Raw genomic sequence first — 23,091 nt, 5'->3', positions numbered from 1 at the left:
GCTTGATGAAAAACTGCCACACCGCCGAGTAGCTGATTTTCCCACCAACAGTCCGCACTAATTGACTGCTACTGCAGCCGTCTCCAAGAACCCCTGTTCCACTACCTCCTGGGAAGGTAGGCTGCCGCGAAGCAGGTGGTCTCCCCCGGGCACGTTTGGCTCCAGAATTACCACTTCTGCCACCATGCTGACTGCCAACCATGATACCACCTTGCTGGCTCAACTGCTGCCTCACGGGCAACCTGCAACTCCCTTCTCCTGATGATGATGAAGTCCCTTCTGCACCCGACTCCCGATTGTGATCGGCTTCATCATCATCAAGTGTCTGCATGTCACTGATGTCCTCCTCTGGTTCCTCAACAGTGTCTGCTTCAGGAAAGCTGGGGGAAATCTCGTTTTGTGTGATGGAAGTGGTCCGGAAATCCCCGAGAAAGGGGAAATGGGATAGAAGGATATTCAAAAAGGAAGCAGAGTGGATTCACAGGTTAAAGTCAGTGACACCACAAGGACTGAATGAGCAATTATCGTTTAGTTGCTTTATTTGAATACGTCTTCAGCATTCAAGCTAATGCATCCTGTTCATTGTATATATTGAAGGCCTTAGGGATACTTAGAGTATCGACATTTGGCAATGTTATCACACACAGACCCATGTTCTCTGTCGGGGTGAGTTAGTGGCAATAATTGGCTCTAATGAGCGTAAATCAGAGTTATAGTTTAAAGTGTATCGATACCTGTGAGAGTGGGGAAATTTACACCCCAGTGTATCATAGTATTATATTAATACCTATATGCAAGTTGGTTAGGTTGATGTGGAGAGGAGCAATTAGATTTGAGAGCCCTCTCACTTCTGTATGTACAGTATTTAGTTTTGTATTTTGATGAGTCAATGTCACTAGTTGTGTTTCATTTGTAATCATCAATGGCCCCTGTACCTAAATTATTATAACTGCCTCCTTGTGTCTACAATGATATAGTGAAATTTGCATGTGTACCATACTTAACCATTGAGTTTATCCGTGGTGGGGAAGTACAGACTAGTGTGGTGTAGAACGCACATAGTTCATTTGACACGCAAATACCGATGAGAGGGAGGTTTGGAACGCATCAGTTCATTCTGATGCGGAAACCGGAAATAGAGGCCCAAGTAGGAGCGAGGTATGGAACGCAAGTAGTTTAGACATTGACACTCATTCATGGTACACGACCGGAAGTGACGCAGCTGGCGTCCTGATCCGGTGCGTGTATCAACACATGGAAGGAGGCATATATAAGGAGCAGGTGTGCTCCGCATAGATGCCGCCAGCCTGGATCGGAGTCTGGTATGGTCATTATCTGTACCCGGATCATAGTGGAGGTGAGGATTTTTTTGGCTTTCTTATTATAGAGGTTCTGTACCATCTGGTTTTATTATAGTACATGTTCTATTCAGACAGGGTAGACCTTAAGCAAGCAGGGGAGTTTGACCTGTGTGGATTTGTGGCAGTCAGGGATATATTGAGGTAAGAGTGAACTTTGCCTATCTCTGTGGTATCATGCTGTATTTCTTTGTATAGATCCCTAGTAATAATACAGTTTGTGGATCCTTTCCTTTTTTCATTAGCCTCTCTGCAGTGAAGGATAGGAAGTGTGAGAATTATTATTGGCTACATAGTCCCTCACATGGAGGAAACCTATCTTTAAAGGTAATGTTGTATTGTCACATTACTTGGTACTTAATTGTATATTATTATGGGGTCTTACTGACGAGTGGTCCATCCATCTTTAGTGTGGATTCTGTGGGAGCTATAACAGTACCTTGGCTATCATCAGTGTACACACACGGAGGTAATTTGAACGTAAAGGCACATTTGAGTTCATATGCAATTTGAATTGATAAATTATAGTTCATCAATTTATATTATTGTATTTTCTCAAGTTAATAGGGGCCATTGCTGAGGAAGAAAATAATTGTATTTAATAGCTTATTTCATATCATATGGGCACTCTTTGATGTACTTTGATATTCAGGTACTTTTCAAAATTATTCTATTCTCTGTGTCTAATTGTCTTTGTATTTGCATTCTGCTATCTGGTTTCTTTTGCTGTATGTGCTTAATGTGCTTGAGCCACATGTCTGTTTACTATTTAGTATTAATTATTATTTATTATTTTCTATCTTTAGTCTGTCTGGTCTTAGTTCGTTTATCTATTAACGGCTATATGTCTTGTTGTCGTTTTCCTGCCTGTTTGCTTTTTTGCTTTTCAGGAAGTGGAACTAAACCTGGAGGTCATATCAAGGACCTTGGTTCTATTGGTTATCAAAGACATTATTGGAGACTAGATATGAAGAGGAATCCCACAGAAACTATATCGTACATTAATTAACCCTGCTTGCTGTGTGTTCTATGTGTTCATCCTGCCTGTTACACATTGAATAGAATAAGTTATATTTCTCCACCGTGTGTCCGGGGTTTAAGTATAACCCCTGATGAACCGTGGACATATCTAACCCACGGGGAAACGCGTCGGGTTTGATAAGGGTGTTAAATAGGGGATCGATCCTGGAGGGAATCTACCCTGTTTGGAGTCTTTATGTATTGTAGACCGATGACTCTGTATCCATTTTATAGTAAATATAGGTTTTAACTGGATTTAATAAAAGTTGTTAAATTTTAGCTATTTTGGTTGGTCTTGAGGTGTCTGCTTCAGGACCCTGAACTCTGGCAATAACGCCTCCCACGTCACTCTCCTCATCACTACTTGCCGCCTAGCGGAGGAAGCAGCAGATGTCTCCTCTACTTCTTGGCTGGGCAGTAGCTGCTGACTGACCTCTATTAGATTGTCCTCAGTGAATAGTGGAGCTGAACCCACAGAATAAGATACTTCTGTAGGGGAGGGAACAGCATAGGACAGAGGCAATGGGAGGACAGGGACTGCTCCCGAGCCATGCCAACTGAGGGTTCTGTCTGAGGAACCCACCAATTGGTGACTGGGGATGTTAGATGTCACTTGTGATGAAGTGGATGACCGTGTTAACCAATCGACGAAGGCAGATGGGTTGCTGGTCGAGACACGACTGCTAGCTGATAACGGGAGCACACACCTCTGTGACTCCTGCTGCCACTCGCCCCTTGTCTGCTGCTACCTCTGCCTGCAGGATTTAGGCCTCTGCTACTCCTCTGTGCACGTCTTGGCACTTCTCTGCCTTACATACTTAGTACGTATATAAGGGGAGTACAATACGATTCACTACGCTTAAAACAGTATTTGTCTAGAACAGCAGCAGTTGTGCACTTTTGGCTGGCCTTTCACAGTATCTAGGCCCTTGACAGATTAACAGGTACAAAATAGTACACTACTTAGATGTAGGTATGTGGTATGCACTGATGAGGGCAGAAAAATTCTCTACAGTACACTTAAAAAAGTATCTGAGTACAACGCCAGCTGGTGATTACTTTTGTCTGTCCTTTCACAGTATGTAGGCCCTTGAAAGCTTAGATGTACATGAATTGATTCTAAAGAAATCTAATTTGTCTAAATCCAATTTTGATTCAGTTTTGATCCAAGTTTGATTCAACAAATTCTGTGGCACCCTACACTAATAGCAGCTGCCCCTTATGCTTTCCTCTTTCTATTGTTGTTCTGAGATTGAAAATTCACTGCAAATAATTTATACAAATGGGATAGGAATACAGCAGGAAATTCTACAGTGTGATAGAATATAACGGATGAAACATACATTTTTTCCTTGAATCCTTGTGTAAAGCCTTTGCCTCTCTGCAGCCAGCCACCGCACTGCTTTGTATTGACGAGGGGCAATAATTACGAAACAGCTGTCTACAGATGGGTCACTTCTCCTTCTGAGGAAGATTCCTGTCTTGGATTATTAAATCCCCAGCAATGTTTTGGGGCTTTTTATCTTGCACAAGGTACACCTTTTTTTTAAACAACACAAAAATGTACAAACTTTCCAGCCATATGAAAACCATTGTCACGTGGCACCTGCCACAAGGGGGAATATATTAGACAACAAGTGATTAGTCACTTCTTAAACTTGTGTAAATTTGAATATCTGAGCAGGTACATCAAATATGATATTGCTCCAAAAGACATTTTCTTGGATAGCCATTAATGAAGCTGGTGTGGTCTATCATCAGTAAAATGTAAACTAGTGCAGTTTCTACAAACAGTATGAAGCTAATGAACAGTTGATGGTCCTACATGATAAATAAAGAAGATTTTTCTGTTGTTGTTGCATAGTGGTGTTTAATAAATGTGTACTATAAAAATAAATAATGTTAAGTAAATAAATCTGATTATATAAGCTCATTCTGGCCATGTTATCCTATATCTAACATTATTATACACTGCTCGAAAAAATTAAGGGAACACTAAGATAACACATCCTAGATCTGACTGAATGAACTAATCGTATGAAATACTTTCATCTTTACAAAGTTGAATCAATGGAAATCAAATGTATCAACACATGGAGGTCTGGATATGAGCCTCAGTAGTATGTGTGGCCTCCATGTGCCCGTATCACCTCCCTACAATGCCTGGGCATGCTCCTGATGAGGTGGTGCATGGTCTCTTGAGGGATGTCCTCCCAAACCTGGACTAAAGCATCCACCAACTCCTGGACAGTCTGTGGTGCAACGTGGCGTTGGTGGATGGAGCGAGACATGATGTCCCAGACGTGCTCAATCGGATTCAAGCCTGGGGAATGGGCAGGCCAGTCCATAGCATCAAAGCCTTCCTCTTGCAGGAACTAATGACACACTCCAGCCACATGAGGTCTAGCATTCTCTTGCATTAGGAGGAACCCAGGGACAACCGCACCAGCATTTGGTCTCGAAAGGGGTCTGAGGATCTCATCTCGGTACCTAATGGCAGTTAGGCTACCTCTGGCAAGCACATGGAGGGCTGTGCGGCCCCCCAAAGAAATCCCACACCATTACTGACCCACCGCATGGTGTTGGGCTGCAAGCACAGCCTCCACCTGTGGATGTTGGGCCCTCATACCACCCTCATGGAGTCTGTTTCTGACTGTTTTAGTGGACACATGCACATTTGTGGCCTGCTGGAGCTCATTTTGCAGGGCTCTGGCAGTGCTCCTCCTTGCACAAAGGTGGAGGTAGCGGTCCTTCTGCTGGGTTGTTGCCCTCCACGTCTCCTGATATACTGGCCTGTCTCCTGGTTGCGCCTCCATGCTCTGGACACTACGCTGACAGACACGGCAAACCTTGCCACAGCTCGCATTGATGTGCCATCCTGGATGAGCTGCACTACCTGAGCCACTTGTGTGGGTTGTAGACTCTGTCTCATGCTACCACTAAAGTGAAAGCACCACCAGCATTCAAAAGTGACCAAAACATCAGCCAGGAAGCATAGGAATTGAGAAGTGGTCTGTGGTCACCACCTGCAGAGCGACTCCTTTATTGGGGGGTGCCTTGCTAATTGCCTTTAATTTTCACCTGTTGTCTGTTCCATTTGCACAACAGCATGTGAAATTGATTGTCAATCAGTGTTGCTTCCTGAGTGAACAGTGTGATTTCACAGAAGTGTGATTGACCTTGGAGTTACATTGTGTTGTTTAAGTGTTCCCTTTATTTTTTTGAGCAGTGTACTTACCGACGGAGAAGCCTATTCTTATTGGAATGCACTTGCCAGATGTTATTTGGCTTTATGAGATGATGAATTGTTTTATAATTCTTCTGTTTAAATGTATGAGGATGTCAGTGATTATTTATCATCAATAATGAAATTTACTACACGACTGTAAATGATAACACATTATTCTTTCAATCTAGCAAGTAATTAAATAAATTAAAAAAGTGAATTACAAACAAAGCATAACTTCATACGCTGATGTGCATTATTAAGTGTTACAGATGTTTGCTAAGGTAAAGCTGTCAGCAGTTTTAAGCCATTGTCTATGATTGATAGCTCCAAAAATAAGACCACTAGAGCTATCAATCATAGAGAGAGGCAAGGTATTCTTCTAATACAGGGAAATCTGTGTATAGAACAAAAAGACCTCACCTCCTGGACACTTGCAGCAGTCGGGGCATTAAAGGGGTACTCCGGTGGAAAACTTTTTCTTTTTTTTAAATGAACTGGTGCCAGAAAATTAAACAGATTTGTAAATTACTTCTATTAAAAAATCTTAATCCTCACTTTCAATCAGAACTTTTTAGCAGCTGTTTGCTACAGTGGAAAATCTTTATTTTTTGAATTTCTTTTTTGTGTTGTCCACAGTGCTCTCTGCTGACACCTGATGCCCGTATCAGGAACTGTCCAGAGCAGGAGAAAATCCCCATAGCAAACCTATGCTACTCTGTACAGTTCCTGACAAGGACAGAGGTGTCAACAGAGAGCACTGTGGACAACACAAAAATAAATTCAAAAAGTAAAGAATTTCCTCTGTAGCATGCAGCTGCTAAAAAGTACTAAAAGGATTAAGATTTTTTAATAGAAGTCATTTACAAATCTGTTTAACTTTGTGGCACCAGTTCATTTAAAAAAAAAAAAAAAAGGTTTCCACCGGAGTGCCCCTTTAAACAGTGGTTGTCAAGGTCATGGAAGCTGTATGATCCAGATTTTAGGTGTACATTCATCCCCCATCCTAACATCTTTCTGGGGCTTTAGAAAAAATAAATAAAGATGGGAGCATTCACCATGTCAACCTTGTTTTGTGTTTTTTTATAAAAAACTAAAATTTCAATCCAACACCTGCAGGGTAGATACAGCAGTAGCATTCACCTGAGCAACAGTCGCTGTTTAACACCATTTTGTTCAGGCCCTTCGGAACATCTTTCTGGGGCTGTCAGCAGTTTTTATGTCGCAAAACTGCTGACATATTACTTATAAGTATTAAATAACTAAAGTATTTTGTATAAGGCTGCATGCACAAGTGCATTCTATGACTGCATAACCTGTGAATTGTAACAAAGCACCGATAAACTTCTATGAAATCATACTGTACTTATGTGCGCCTCTAAATGCATAAAAATGATATCCAAGAGACAGATATGGATTCTGAAAGAGAAAAACGTGTGGTATGCTCAACTAGGTGCCATATTATGTAGCTATTCTAACCTAGAAGCACAGATTGTGGAAAGTTAAATATGCATGCAACAAGAATGTCTGTCAAAGTTTTAAATCATTTTACTATATGTATCTATGTTTTCTTTTTACTTCATCTCATTTAATTTGATAAATATTTTTCTGTTTTAGAAAATGAATTAACTGTACATTTCTATAATACTACAAATTTGAAAAGTAAAAAAAAATCCAAACAGGAAAGCATGTATAAACTATAATTTCAAATGTACAAAATCTGTATATTATAAGGTTTGCAATAAAAACTGCAGGAAGGCAATTAGATTGGCTAGAAAGCAAATAGGAAAGTAAAAAAAAAAAAAAAAATCCCAAAGAAATCTTCAAGTAAATGTACAAAAAAATAAGAAATGTTCTTTTAAAAATAAGCTCCATGATACTGTTTATCATAAGCAATTATTAAAATTAGCTACTCCTTTAGAGGCAATTGGTTAAAAATTATTAAGAGTAGTCATGAATGGTTAATATTAAAATTGGTCTTCTCTTTACTACTATTACTATTCACCTTTTCAATTTATGATTCAAAAATGGTGATAATGATAATGATAATTAATTTTTACAGCACTATTGACTTCCAGGATGCGGTTTATATGAAAAACAGTGGGGCTTAACAAAGAACATATGGACAAAAAATTGACAAGAAAGTATAATAACCATGAATTTACTAAGTGAAAGAGCAAAGAGGCCCTATGTGTGAGGGCTTACAATCTGTAAGAAAAAGGGGCAGAGATTAAAAACAAGGGCAAAAAATGCTTGTTCCCTTGGTCAGGTTCTCCTTGTTTTTTTGTGGGTTTTCTCCAGGTTTCCTCCCACTCTCCAAAAACATTCAGTTAATTTGGGATATTCCAGTGAAAAACATTTTTTTTTCATATCAACTGGCTCCAGAAAGTTATACAGACTTGTACATGACTTCTATAAAAAATCTTAATCCTACCAGCACTTATTAGCTGCTAAAGTTGAGTTGTTATTTTCTGTCTGACAACAGTGCTCTATGATGACACCTCGGTCTGTCTCAGAGAACTGTCCAAAGTAGGAGCAAATCCCCATAGCAAACCTCTCCTGCTCTGTACAGTTCCTGAGACAGACAGAGTTGTCAACAGAGAGCACTGTTGTCAGACAGAAAAGAACAACTCAACTTCAGCAGCTGGTAGGTACTGGTAGGATTAAGATTTTTTAATATAAGTAATTTACAAATCCATTTAATTTTCTGGAGCCAGTTGATATGAAAAAATAAATGTTTTCACCAAAATACCCCTTTAACCTGTTAAAGAGCAAGGGCGTACCTGTATGCCCTGAGTCCGCTCCCGTTCTATAACGCGGGGCCACAGCAGGTCGGGCAGGGCCACTAACAACGTCCGGGATCCGTGGCAAATAGCACGCAGCACTGATCACGGTGCTGCGCGCTATTAACCCTTTAGACGCGGTGTCCAAAGTTGTACGGCGCATCTAAAGTGAAAGTAAATCATTGCCAGTTAGCTCAGGGGGCTGTTCAGGATGTCTGCATCGAAATCACGGCATCCCGAACAGGTGTGACAATGCAGGAGGGTCCCTTACCTTGCCTCCTGGTGTCCAATCGCCGAATGACTGCTCAATGCCTGACATCCAGGCATGAGCAGTCAAGCAGCAGAATCATTGATCAATGGTTTCCTAGGAGAAACCAATGATCAATGTAAAAGATCAGTGTGTGCAGTGTTATAGCCCCTATGGGAGCTATAACATTGCAAAAAAAAAAAGTGAAAAGAAAAAAAGTGAATAAAGATCATTTAACCCCTTCCCTAATAAAAGTTTGAATCACCCCATAAATAAATTTCCCATAAAAAAAAAAAACTGTGTAAATAAAAATGTTAATGTGGTATTGCCATGTGTGGAAATGTCCGAAAAGTCCAAAGTCCAAAATTACGTATTTTTGGTCACTTTGTATATCATGAAAAAATGAATAAAACGCGATCAAAAAGTCTGATCAATACACATGGTACCGCTAAAAACTTCAGATCCTGGCGCAAAAAATGAGCCCTCATACCACCCCATACGCAGAAAAATAAAAAAGTTATAGGGGTCAGAAGATGACAATTTTAAACGTATAAATTTTCCTGCATGTAGTTATGATTTTTTTCAGAAGTACGACAAAATCAAACCTATAAAAATAGGGTTTCATTTTAATCGTATGGACCTACAGAATAAAGAAAAAATGTACGGTGTAGAAACAGAAGCCCCCAAAAGTTACAAAATGGCAGTTTTTTTTCATCAATTTTGTCTCACAATGATTTTTTTCCAATTGACCATAGTGTTTTGGGTAAAATGACTATGTCATTACAAAGTAGAATTGGCGCAAAAAATAAGCCATCATATGGATTTTTAGGTGCAAAATTGAAAGAGTTATGATTTTTTTAAGGTAAGGAGGAAAAATGAAAGTGCAAAAATGGAAAAAACCCTGGTCCTTAAAACCTTAAGGACCGGGGTTTTTTCCGTTTTTGCATTTTCGTTTTTTGCTCCTTGCCTTTAAAAAATCATAACTCTTTCAATTTTGAACTAAAAATCCATATGATGGCTTATTTTTTGCGCCACCAATTCTTCTTTGTAACGACGTCAGTCATTTTGCCCAAAAATCTACGGTGAAACAGAAAAATAAAAATCATTGTGAGACAAAATTGAAAAAAAAAAACGCAGTTTTGTAACTTTTGGGGGCTTCCGTTTCTACATAGTAAATTTTTCGGTAAAAATGACACCTGATATTTATTTTGTAGGTCTATAGGGTTAAAATGATACTCTAGTTATATAGGTTGGATTTTGTCGTGCTTCTGGAAAAAATCATAACTTCATGCAGGAAAATTAATACGTTTAAAATTGTCATTTTTGACCCCTATAACTTTTTTATTTTTCCGCGTATGGGGCGGTATGAGGGCTCATTTTTTGCGCGGTGATTTGAAGTTTTTAACAGTACCATTTTTGCATTGATAGGACTTATTGATTGCTTTTTATTCATTTTTCCTGATATAAAAAGTGACCAAAAATGCACTATTTTGGACTTTGGAAATTTTTTGCGCGCACGCCATTGACCGTGCGGTTTAATTAATGATATATTTTTATAATTCAGACATTTCCGCACGCGGTGATACCATATATGTTTATTTTTATTTTTATTTACAATGTGTATTTTTTTTATGGGAAAAGGGGGGTGATTCAAACTTGTAATAGGGAAGGGATTAAATGATCATTATTCACTTTTTTTTCACTTTTTTTTGCAGTGTTATAGGTCCCATAGGGACCTATAGCACTGCACACACTGATCTTTCACATTGATCACTGGTTTCTCATAAGAAACCAGTGATCGATGATTCTGCCGCTTGACTGCTCATGCCTTGGTCTCAGGCACTGAGCAGTCATTTGGCGATTGGACAGCGAGGAGGCAGGTAGGGACCCTCTTGCTGTCCTGTAAGCTGTTCGGGATGCCGCGATTTTGCCGTGGCACCGCGTTATAGATTGGGAGCGGACACATGACGTTCCAGTGCGTCATGTGTCCTTAAGGGGTTAAGGGGTTAAGATTGTGACCCTTGTTTGTTACATGAACCATGCAACAAACACGTTTCAGGATCCCCCTAGGTCCTTTCTTCAGCTGCTTACTTATTATTAAGCTGCTGAAGAAAGGATCTAGGGCAATTCTGAGATGCGTCCAGTCTAGTGTGAACTCTACCATTGCTTTATAGTCAATGTATGGTGCTACATATTAATTGCTACTGAGTCCATTACCTGTATCTATTTAGGAGTGCATGCTTTGCTATTACAAGTTTGCCGCTATCAACTCACCAACCCCTATAACAAGGACACTCCCGCTGGTTCACTAAAATCTGTCGTGATGGCAGCTTTCTGAGCCAAAGAGCGACATTTCACCACAGACATAACATGCTCACATACCCAGCGGCTAACTTGGTGGCAGAGCGTGCAACAGCTGGCGGTTGCTTGAGCAGAGAGGCATTCATCTACCTCTGCCTGGCTTCAATATAGACCTTGAGAACACAGGCCCTTAAAGGGGTACTCCGCCCCTAGACATCTTATTCCCTATCCAAAGGATAGGGGATAAGATGTCTGATCATGGGGGTCCCGCTGCAGGGGACCCCTGGGATCTCTGTGCAGCACCCCTCTGTCATTACTGCACAGAGCAAACTTGCTCTGTGCATAATGATGGGCAATACAGGGGCCGGAGCATCATGATGTCACTGCTCCGCCCCTCGTGACGTCACGGCCTGCCCCCTCAACACAAGTCTATGGGAGGGGGCGTGGCATAGACTTGCATTAAGGGGGTGGGCCGTGACGTCACGAGGGGGGCGGGTCGTGACATCATAAGGGGCGGAGCCGTGATGTCACAATGCTCCGGCCCATGTATCCCCCGTCATTATGCACAGAGATCCCGGTGGTCCCCAGGAGCGGGACCCCTGCGATCAGATATATTATCCCCTATCCTTTAAGGACCGGGCCATTTTTCATTTTTGCACTTTCGTTTTTTCCTCCTCACCTTCTAAAAATCATAACGATTTCAATTTCCCACCTACAGACCCATATGAGAGCTGTTTTTTTTTTTTTTTTTGTGCCATCAATTTTACTTTGTAATGACATCAATAATTTCACCACAAAATCTATGGTGACACAAGAAAAAATATATTTGTGGGGCATAATTGAAAAAAAAAATGCCATTTTGTAAAATTGGGGGCTTCCAATTCTACGCAGTGCAATTTTTGGTAAAAATGACACCCTATCTTTAATCTGTAGGTCCATACGGTAGCAAGAATACCTAATTTATATAGGTTTTATTTTATTTCACTACTTTAAAAAAATTACCACTACATGCACCAAAATTTGTATGTTTAAAATTGTCATCTTCTGACCCCTATAACCTTTTTTTATTTTTCCATATACAGGGATGTATAAGGGCTCAATTTTTGCGCCATGATCTGTAGTTTTTGTTCGTACCATTTTTGTTTTGATGGGACATTTTGATCACTTTTTATAATTTTTTTTAGGATATACACAACAACCCAAAAAACGGAATTTTGGACTTTTGAATTTTTTTTTTAATGTTTATGCCATTGACCATGCGGTTTAATTAATGTTTTTTTTATAGTTCTGAAATTTACGCACACGGCAATACCACACGTTTATTTTTATCTATGTTTACATTTTCTCTAATCTCTTGGGGACGCAGGGCGTATGCATACGCCCTGCATCCCAGATCCTTGAGGACTCAGGGCGTACCTGTATGCCCTGAGCATTTCCGGTCCCCGTGGCTCACCAGGCCGGGGACCGGACCGGGATGCCTGCTGAAATGATTCAGCAGGCATCCTGTGACAAAGCCTGGGGGGGGGGTCCTGACACCCCCCATCAATTCAGATAAGCGACTTGCGGCAATTCCGGGTCAATCGGGTCCCAGTGACAAAAGAATGATAGGTGCCGTCTGAGATGGCACCTATCATCCCTTAGCAGCAGGAGTGAGGTGCCACTGGTGCCACCTCACAATTGTCCTGATTCTTTGGCCGACAAATCAGGATACCTGCTTTGGGCGTGTCCCTAACGGCTCCTGTTCTGCCCCTGTTTTTGGGGGCGAGAGCGGGTGCCGGGAACCCTCACCTGAGGCTGGGGGCCCCGATCTCTGGCATCGGCGGCATTGGGGCCCCAGCAATGGAGGCAATGGTGGAGATGGCAGGTGGATCTTCACTGCACAGCAGCAGGTAAGGCTGGCCTCCTGCTTTTGCTAAGCAACAACTCCCAGCATGCACACAATTGCATGCTGGGAGTCAGAGGCGGCTCTCTAATTAGGCAATTTAGGTGGCCGCCTAAGGCCTCACGCTAAAAGAGGCCTTGCGGGCTCCTAAATCATGTAATTAGAGAGCTGCAGGCCCCCCTGCCACTATACTGTACTATGGCCGCAGGTCGGGCCCTCAGGCACAGCCCGCGGTCCCGGGCCTGAAGGGGAGGCTTGTCGCTGCGGTAGCGACGCGGCCAGTACCAGGCCCGGCGCTAGTCTCAACCCCCATTTCCCCCCCGGCCCCACGGCGCTAGCTTCTACCACCCGCTGCCGAGACATACACCCCCCCCGCCCCCTCTCAGCGCACCTAGCGCGGGCACTACAGGCATGCTCCCTTGTAGTGAGCGCAGCGCTGCCTCTGCCGGGACCCTCCTCGCTGATCTTCATGGTGGCCGCAGGTGAGTGAGGAGGGGTTAATTTAGTTTGGGGTCTGGAGGAGCGGCAAGGGCTTACTTTTAGGCCTGGAGATGGGGGGGGGGTATTTCCGGGTCCGGAGGAGCGGCGGGAGGTGGGGGGGTAGTCTGGGGTTAATTTTGGGTCCGGAGGAGCGGGGGGCAGGTTTGAGGTCCGGAGGCAGAGTGTGTATGTATAATGTGTGTGTGTGTGTGTGTATGTACTGTATGTATGGTGTATGTATATGTACTGTATGTAGGGTGTATGTATGATGTGTATGTACTGTTTGTATGATGTATGAATGATGTGTGTGTGAATGATGTGTGTAATCAACATGTATGTATGATGTTTGGAGATGAAAGCTACAAGGATGTATGTATGATGTGTGGAAATATATTATGCAGGGGGGATCTGGAGGTGGCGGGTGTATGTATGATGTGTTTATGTATGATGTAAGTATGTATTATGCATGTGTGGTGGCGTGTGTATGCATGATGTGTGTGTATGTACTGTATGTTTGATATATGAATGGTGTGTGTGTGTGTATGAATGATAGATGTGTGTAAGCAACATATATGTATGTATGATGTGTGGAGATGTTTTTAAGCTAGAAGGATGTATGTATGTGTGGAGATTTATTATGCGGGGGGATCTGGAGGCGGCGGGTGTATATATGATGTGTGTATGTATGATGTATTTGTGTTAATACTGTATATATGATGTATGAATGATGTGTGTGTATGTACTGTTTGTATGATGTATGAATGATGTGTGTATGAATGGTGTGTGTATGAATGATACATGTGTGTAAGCAAGAAGGATGTATGTATGATGTGTGGAGATGTATTATGCAGGGGCGATCTGGAGGCGGCGGGTGTATGTATGATATGTGGATTTGTATGATGTATTTATGATGTGTATGATGTGCGTGTGTGTGTATGTATGTATTATGCACGTCTGTGTGTGTGTGGGGGGGGGGGGGGGGTGGAGGCGCCAGGTGTGTGTATGTATGATGTGTGTATGTTTGATAGATGTGTGTAAGTTAGATGTGTGCGTGTATGTGTGTGTATTTGGGATGTGTGTATGTTATGTATATATGCTAGATGGATGTATCTATAATGGGTGGATGTATGATGTTTGTGTGTATGTATGATGGATGTGTGTATGATAGATGTATGCATGAATGATAGGTATTTGTATGTATGGTAGATGTGTATATGTATGATAGATGGGTGTATGATGTGTACATTTATCATACATACTTCATACACACAAATATCATACAAACACCAGTCTCATAGACATCATACATAAATACATATACTGTTCATCAATGTGGGGGGCCAGGAGGTGATTGGGTATGGGTCGGACTTTGGGGTCTGGAGAGTTGGGCAGTGGAGCCTAGAACGGAATTTGGGGGTCTTGGGAGGGGGCAGAGGAGTATGGAGAAGACTTATGGGTCTGGGGGGGAAAGGGGTTGGAACGGAGGAGCCAGGAGGAGGACAGAGGGGTCTGGAGTAGGACAGGTGTGATTCAGCTAAACTGAGAAGAAACAGTGTGTAACAGTTTTAGTATTATTATTATGAAGGGATTATTATATTTGGAAGGTAGTGTGTGGCAGAGTTATATTCAGAGGGTACAGCTTATAGCATGGTTATTTATGAGGGTTTATATTCGGGGGTACAGTGAGTGGCAGTATTATATTCAGAGGTACAGTGGGTGGCAATATTAAGTTCATGGGCACAGTGTGGCACTATTATATTCAGAGAGCACAGTGTGTGGCAGTATTATATTCAGGGGTACAATAGGAGGTAGTATTCAGGGGGTACAATAGGAGGCAGTATTATATTCAGGGGGTACAATAGGAGACAGTATTCAGGGGGTACAATAGCAGTTAGTATTATATTCAGGGGGTACAGTAGGTGGCAATATTATATTCAGGGAGTACAGTAGGTGGCAGTATTATATTCAGGGGGTACAGTGGGTGGCAGTATTATATTCAGGGGGAACAGTGGGTGGCAGTATTATATGCAGGAGGTACAGTTGATGGTAGTTTAATATTCAGGGGATACAGTGGTTGGCAGTATTATTTTCAGGGGGTGCAGTATTTGGCAGGATTATAATGATTATTGTCTTCATGCAGAGGATGAGGATCTATTGACAAAGTGAGGAGCCTATGGTGTCCGGGTGTCAGACTCTGCAGAGAAGATGGAGCTGGAAGAAGTCCTTATGTCTGGACCAGATGAAGAAGAAAAGACAACAGAGAAGACGTCACTCAGGTCACTGATATAATTGTGTTCTCTCCTGACTTTCCCATCAGCTGTAGTCACTTGTTAGTTCTGCAGTGATGATAGGTGACGATGTAGCCTAATCTGTGGCTCTCCAGCTATTGCGAAGCTACAACTCCCATAATTCCTGAGGCTCTCCAGACATGAGGGGAGTTATAGCTTTACAACAGCTGGAGAGCAACTGGCACCAAGGTGATTGGTGGGGGTCCCAACAGTTGGACCCCCACTAGAAAAATTGGCTGCTTATTCTTAAATGCCTGTGCATATGTTTTGTCTGTCTGGCCCTGCCTGTTAGTCACTTATATAGTTGTGTATTCCCCTGACTGTGTCCTATCAGTGCTATAGTTACTGATATCTTTGTGCAGCCGAGTAAGGGGTCGTCCAGGATTGGGAAGCGGATTATCAGGTGGTAGGGGGGCCCAGGACAATTTTTGCACAAGGGCCCTGTGGTTTCTAGCTACGCCCCTGGCTGCTGTAATTAAAAATATGTCAGCAGCAACAATTTAGTGCCACATATGGGGTATTTCCGTACTCAGGAGAAATTGCCTAACAAATTTTGGGGGGCTTTTTCTCCTTTTACCCCTTATGAAAAGGTGAAGTTGGGGTCTACACTTGCATGTTATTGTAAAAAAAAAAAATTATTACACTAATATGCTGGTGTTGCCCCATACTTTACATTTTCACAAGAGGTAAAAGGAAAAAAAAGAACCCCAAAATTTGTAACGCAATTTCTCCTGAGTACGAAAATACCCCATATGTGGACGTAAAATGCTCTGCAGGCGTACAACCAGGCTCAAAGTGAGAGCGCACTATGCAAATTTGAGGCCGAAATTGGTGATTTGCACAGGGGTGGTTGACTTTACAGTGGTTCTGACATAATCGCAAAAAGATAAATACCCACATGTGATCCTATTTGGGAAACTACACCCTTCCCCAAATGTAACAAGGGGTATAGTGAGCCTTAACACCCCACAGGTGTAAGACAATTTTTGTTAAAGTTGGATGGGAAAATTAAAAATAAAACAACAATGCTCAGAAGAGAAGGAGCGCCATTGGGATTTTGGAGAGAAAATTTGTCCGGAATTGAAGGCAACATGTGTTTATAAAGCCCTGATGGTGCCAGAACAATGGACCCCCCCCCCCACATGTGACCCCATTTTGGAAACTACACCCCTCACAGAACCTAGTAAGGGGTGCAGTGAGCATTTAAACCCCACAGGTGTCTGACAGATTTTTGGAACAGTGGTACGTGAAAATGAAAAATATAATTTTTAATTTGCACAGCCTACTGTTCCAAAGATCTGTCAAAAGCCAGTGGGGTGTAAATGCTCACTGCACCCCTTATTAAATTCTGTGAGGGGTGTTGTTTCCAAAATGGGGTCACATGTGGGGGGTCCACTGTTCTGGCACCATGGGGGGCTTTGTAAACGCACATGGCCCCCAACTTCCATTCCAAACAAATTCTCTATCCAAAAGCTCAATGGCGCTCATTCTCTTCTGAGCATTGTAGTTTGCCTGGAGAGCACTTTACATCCACACATGTGGTATTTCCATACTCAGAAGAGATGGGGTTACAAATTTTGGGGGGCATTTTCTCCTATTACCCCTTTTAAAAATGTAAAATTTGGGGAAATTTTTGTGAAAAAAAAAACATTCACATCCCACTTTAACGAAAAGTAGTCAAACACCTCTGGGGTGTTAAGGCTCACTGTACCGGTTGTTAAGTTCTTTGAAATGTGTAGTTTCCAAAAAAGTATGCCATGTGTTTTTTTTTTTGCTGTTCTGGCACCATAGGGCTTCCATGCCCCCCAAAAACCATTTCAGCAAAATTTGCATTCCAAAAGCCAAATGTGACTCCTTCTCTTATGAGCATTGTAGTGCGCCAGCAGAGCACTTGACGTCCACACATGGGGTATTTTCATACTCAGAAGAGATGGGGTTACAAATTTTGGGGGGCATTTTCTCATATTACCCCTTGTAAAAATGTAAAATTTGGGGGGAAAACTGCATTTTAGTGGAAAAAAATTCATTTACACATCTGACTTTAACAAAAAGTCATCAAACACCTGTGGGGTATTAAGGCTCACTCTACCCCTTGTTACATTCCTTGAGGGGTGTAGTTTCCAAAATAGTATGCCATGTGTTTTTTTTCTGTTCTTGCACCATAGGGGCTTCCTAAATGTGACATGCCCCCTAAAAATCATTTCAGCAAAATTTGCTTTCCAAAAGTCAAATGTGACTTCTTACCTTCTGAGCATTGTAGTGCACCAGCAGAGCACACGATGTCTACACATGGGGTATTTCCATACTCAGAAGTAATGGGGTTACAAATTTTGGGGGCATTTTCTCCTATTACCCCTTGTTATTTGGGGAAAAAACATCATTTTAGTGAAAAAAATTTTTTTTTTCATTTACACATCTGACTTTAACGAAAACTCGTCAAAAACCTGTGGGGTGTTAAGGCTCACTGTACCCTTTGTTAGGTTCATTGAGGGGTGTAGTTTCCAAAGTAGTATGCCATGTGTTTGTTTGTTTTTTTGCTGTTATGGCACCATAGGGGCTTCCAAAATGTGACATGCCCCCAAAAACCCTTTAAGCAAAATTCCCTCTCCAAAATCCCATTGTCGCTCCTTCCCTTCTGAGCCCTCTAGTGCACCCAGAGAGCACTTTACATCTACATATGAGGTATTTCCTTACTCGAGTGAAATTGGGTTACAAATTCTGGGGGGATTTCTCTCCTTTTACCCCTTGTAAAAATAAAAATAAATGGCTCTACAAGAACATGCGAGTGTTAGAAAGATTTTGAATTTTCTCCTTCACTATGTTGCTATTCCTGTGAAACACCTAAAGGGTTTAAAAAACTTTCTGAACGTCATTTTGAATACTTTAAGGGGTGCAGTTTCTATAATGGGGTTATTTATGGTATAGGTATTTCTCACAGAAAAGCCTCTCAAATCTACTTCAAACTTAACTCTTCCCTGAAAAATTCAGATTTTGATTTTTTTGTGAACATTTTGACAATTGCTGCTATACTTTGAAGCCCCCTAATGTATCCAAAAAGTTTAAACATGTCAACTTTATGATGCCATATATATAGAAACAGACATACATCTGGGAATTGCACTTAAAAAGTTCTTTATCTCCAAATTATCCATGTACAAAATTGCAATGAGATATATAGAACATAATCACCCGGTGCGCAATAAACTGCTCAGAGGTAATTCCACTCGGTGTCTTCAGAACCTTCCATCCCAGACTTGCTGCTTGCTGGACGGTGTGTTCCTGGCCATGTGGACGCTAGTTCTGAGGGGGGTGTGGAAACGCTCGCTGGCATGCGAGCTGCTGGACGTTTCAGGAGTCTCCTCCCTTTCTCAGAATGATGTACTTTACCAAAAACTCTATCTTGGTCTCATCTGTCCGCAATACGTTTTCCCAGAATAATTTTGGCTTACTCAAGTAAGTAGACTTGCTTTTATATGTTTCTGTGTCAGAAGTTGGGTCCTCCTGAGTCTCCTGCAATAGCGTTTCATTCAATTTAAATGTCGACGGATAGTTCGTGCTGACACTGATGCTCCCTGAGCCTGCAGGACAGCTTGAATATCTTTGGAACTTGTTTGGGGCTGCTTATCCACCATACATGCTATCCTGCCCTGACTCCTTTCATCAATTTTTCTCTTCTATCCATGCCCAGGGAGATTAGCTACGGTGCCATGGTTTGCAAACTTCTTGATAATGTTGCGCACTGTGGACAAAGGCAAATCTAGATCTCTGGAGATGGACTTGTAACCTTGAGATTGTTGATATTTTTCCACAATTTTGGTTCTCAAGTCCTCAGACAGTTCTCTTCTCTTCTTTCATCCTTAGTGTGGCACACACAGACACACAATGCAAAGACTAAGTGAACTTCTCTCATTTTTATCTGCTTTCAGGTGTGATTGTTATATTGCCCACACCTGTTACTTGCCCCAGGTGAGTTTAATGGAGCATCACATGCTTGAAACAATCTTATCTATCCTCAATTTTGAAAGGGCGCCAATAATTTTGTCCAGTCCATTTTTGGAGTTACTGCAATCCTTTTTTGTGAGAAATACTTCATTTTCTTGAAAAGTATCAGGGGTGCCAACATTTACAGCCATAACTGCATATATATATATATATATATATATATATATATATATATATATATAACGCGTTTCTCCGAAAATAAGACCGGGTCTTATATTAATTTTAGTCACAAAAAAACACACTAGGGCTTATTTTCAGGGTAGGGCTTATTTATTTACAGTATGTACCTTGAACAACATGGGGGGCTGTAGTAGTGTGGAGGATGGGGGGCTGTAGCAGTGTGGAGGATGCCGCACCCCCCATCTTCCACACTGCTACAGCCCTCCATCCTCCCGCAGCCCCCCATCCTCCACACTCCTGCAGCCCCCCATCCTCCACACTCCTACAGCCCCTATCCTCCACACTCCTACAGCCCCCCATCCTCCACACTGCTACAGCCCCTCATCCTCCCCTTCCCCGTCATCCTCCACACTCCTACAGTGCCCCCCACCCCTCTGCCATAATAAACTACGGTACACATTTAATCCCCAGCGGAGACCAGCACTTCCCTACTTTCATATGGTAGCGTCCGCAACTTGTACTGTACGGAAGCTGCAGCTCTCGGCGGTGGCGGGATCTCCTTCTGTTGCTTAGCAACCGGGGGCAGGGACACGTCCGTGACGCGCAGACGTTTTAAAGCGACAGCATTCCTGCCTCAGCTCAATTACGATAACTTGCCACCGCTGGACCAGCCAAGGGGGTGGGGGAGTCTGGGGGCATTACTGGCATTACCGGATCTGGACCGCGGTCTGCCAGTTGATTACCCCTGGCCTGGGTCTTATTTTTGGGGTAAGGCTTATTGCAGCCCACCCTGATAATCCTGCAGGGGCTTATTTTCGGGCTAGGGTTTATTTTTGGGGAAACAGGATATATATATATATATATATATATATATATATATATATATATATATATATATAAAGTCCATATAAAGCAGCACATCCAGCTTGGGTGAGGTGGGTGCAGGCACAATTGAACCTCGGTGCTCTGGTTCCTCTTGATAGTTAAAGTATGACGGCAGCACACCAAAGTAGTGAATCAATAAAGTGTTATTTTATTCCAGGGATATAGAGACTCTATATCCCTGGAATAAAATAACACTTTATTGATTCACTACTTTGGTGTGCTGCCGTCATACTTTAACTATATATATATATATATATATATATATATATATATATATATATATATATATATTATTGTGTATACTAGCTGAGTACCCGGTGTTGCCCCGTTTTTCCTTCCTAATCCTTGTTGGGGAGAAAAATCAAGGAGTGGGCTTTTGACCTCATATCCCATCCTTATATATTGTCCTCATATCCCAACGTCATATGCCGTCCTCATATACTGTCCTCATATCCCGTCCTCATATCCCAATCTTATATCCCGACCTCATGTCCCGTCCTCATAGCTCGTCCTCATATCCCGACCTCATAGCTCTACATCATATCCCGACCTCATATCTCATCCTCATATTTCGTCCTCATATCCCGTCCTTATATCCCAACCTTTTATCCCATCCTTTTATCTAACCTCATATCCTGTCCTCATATCCCGTCCTCATATCTCTTCCTCCTATCCCGTCCTCATATCCCAACATTATATGCCGACCCCATATGCCATCCTCATATCCCGTCCTTATATCCGGTACTTATATCCCATCCTCAGGTGGGGCTGAGTTGTAATGAAGATATTGTAAGCTGAAAATAGAAGGGGACATGGGTTTGTGGGAGTGGGCATGATTTGCAAGCGAGACCGATGCACAAAAAGGGTAGAAAATAAAAGGGGTGTGACTTAAAGGATGGATGTGTCTTTGTGAGATGGGGCATGGCATGTGTAGAGGGTGTGGCTTGCCAGCCGGATTGACGCATTCACCAGGAGATGCAGAGCGGAGCTTGTGGAGTAAGGTACCAGAAGTCATATACTTGCATGGGACTTGAAAAAAAAAACATCCTTCACATAAGGGGATAGGTTAGTGTTATTTAACTATCCTTTATTTTTGTTCGACATATAAGTTACATGTGGCCATGTATTATCAAAATATCTTCAGCCGTACATAAGTTATACTGGACAATACATTTCCCATAGATTTGCATTGGACTTTAACCCCTTAATGACCAAGGACATAAATTGATGTCCTGGTGCGGCGGTACTTAGTGCACCAGGCGTATATTTATGTCCTGTACATGAGCGATGCTCGGATCATGCGCGGCTGGTCCCGGCTGCCGATTGCAGCCAAGGACCACCTTTAATGCTAATTCGTGATCGCACAGATGTCTGCCATTAACCCCTCAGATACCGTGATCAATACAGATCACGGAATCTGCAGCAACAGAAATATGGATGATCGGATCGCCCGCAGTGCTCCCACGGCGATCCAATCATCCAGAACGGCGCACGGAGGTCCCCTTACCTGCCTCTGCCGCCTTCCACGGGTCTTCTGCTCTGGTCTGAGATCGAGCAGACCACAGCAGAAGATCACCGATAACACTGATCAGTGCTATGCCCTATGCATAGCACTAAACAGTGTTAGCAATCAAATGATTGCTATAAACAGTCCCCTATGGGGACTATTAAAGTGTGAACAAAAAAAAAAGTAAAAAAAAATGTGAAAAATCCATTCCTCCAATAAAAAATGTAAATGTCCTTTTTTCCCTTTTTATCCCCATAAAGTGTAAAAGAAAAAAATAATTATACACATATTTGGTATTGCTGCGTGCGTAGATGTCCGAACTATTAAAATATAATGTTATTGATCCCGTATGGGGAACAGTGCGAACGTAAAAAAAATTGTATGGTATCGATATGGTATTGATAAAAAGTACAAATCAACTTTTTTTCTGTTGAGAACCCCCACTCTTATTAACAGTGCAATAAGTGGTTCTTTGAGATGTGGGACATTCCTGATAATAGAGTGTTCATTAGTTGTACCATGTTTCTTTTTTTTCTTTTTTTTCATAGTTTTCTGCTGGGTCATACTGTAAAGAAGAATTATTGCTTTGACTTTATCTGTATAAAAGATGGATGGACATTCTCTTGGTCTCCTTAGTGCCTTCACTTATTTTCACAGTGCTCCATTTAGTTTTTTTATTGGACACTTTTATTTGAATAGACACTAACTTTTCACTCAATTTGTGCTTATTTAATAACAGGAATGTATTGTGACTAATTGTTCCACAGGAAAAAAACAAAACAATATCATCTGTAATAGTAGAAAGGGGGGTGCCTTATATTTAACTGTTCTTAATAATCTAAAAAAAAAAATATCACTAAATCAATTGTGTGTTTAAGCCCACAACCAATAAAAATGAAATCAACCAGTAAAGACTGATTTTACAAGACTTGGCATAGATGAAGATTTGACACATTTTTAATTCTAATTACTGCTATAACTGCTGTTATTCC

General features: G+C 41.8%; 1 long non-coding RNA gene across 1 annotated transcript; it reads left to right on the top strand.

Annotated features, from left to right (window-relative positions):
* Positions 1-670: 670 nt before the first annotated feature.
* LOC130302208 (uncharacterized) lies at positions 671-2,086 on the top strand. Its single transcript, XR_008852503.1, has 3 exons — positions 671-1,357; positions 1,437-1,502; positions 1,604-2,086. It is a non-coding gene; the product is annotated as an uncharacterized LOC130302208 (long non-coding RNA).
* Positions 2,087-23,091: the final 21,005 nt, after the last annotated feature.

The sequence above is a fragment of the Hyla sarda genome, chromosome 1, assembly GCF_029499605.1.
Source record: "Hyla sarda isolate aHylSar1 chromosome 1, aHylSar1.hap1, whole genome shotgun sequence".
Lineage (NCBI taxonomy): Eukaryota > Metazoa > Chordata > Amphibia > Anura > Hylidae > Hyla > Hyla sarda.
Note: the sequence above shows the minus strand (reverse complement) of the source record. Positions and strands in the feature narration are given on the sequence as shown.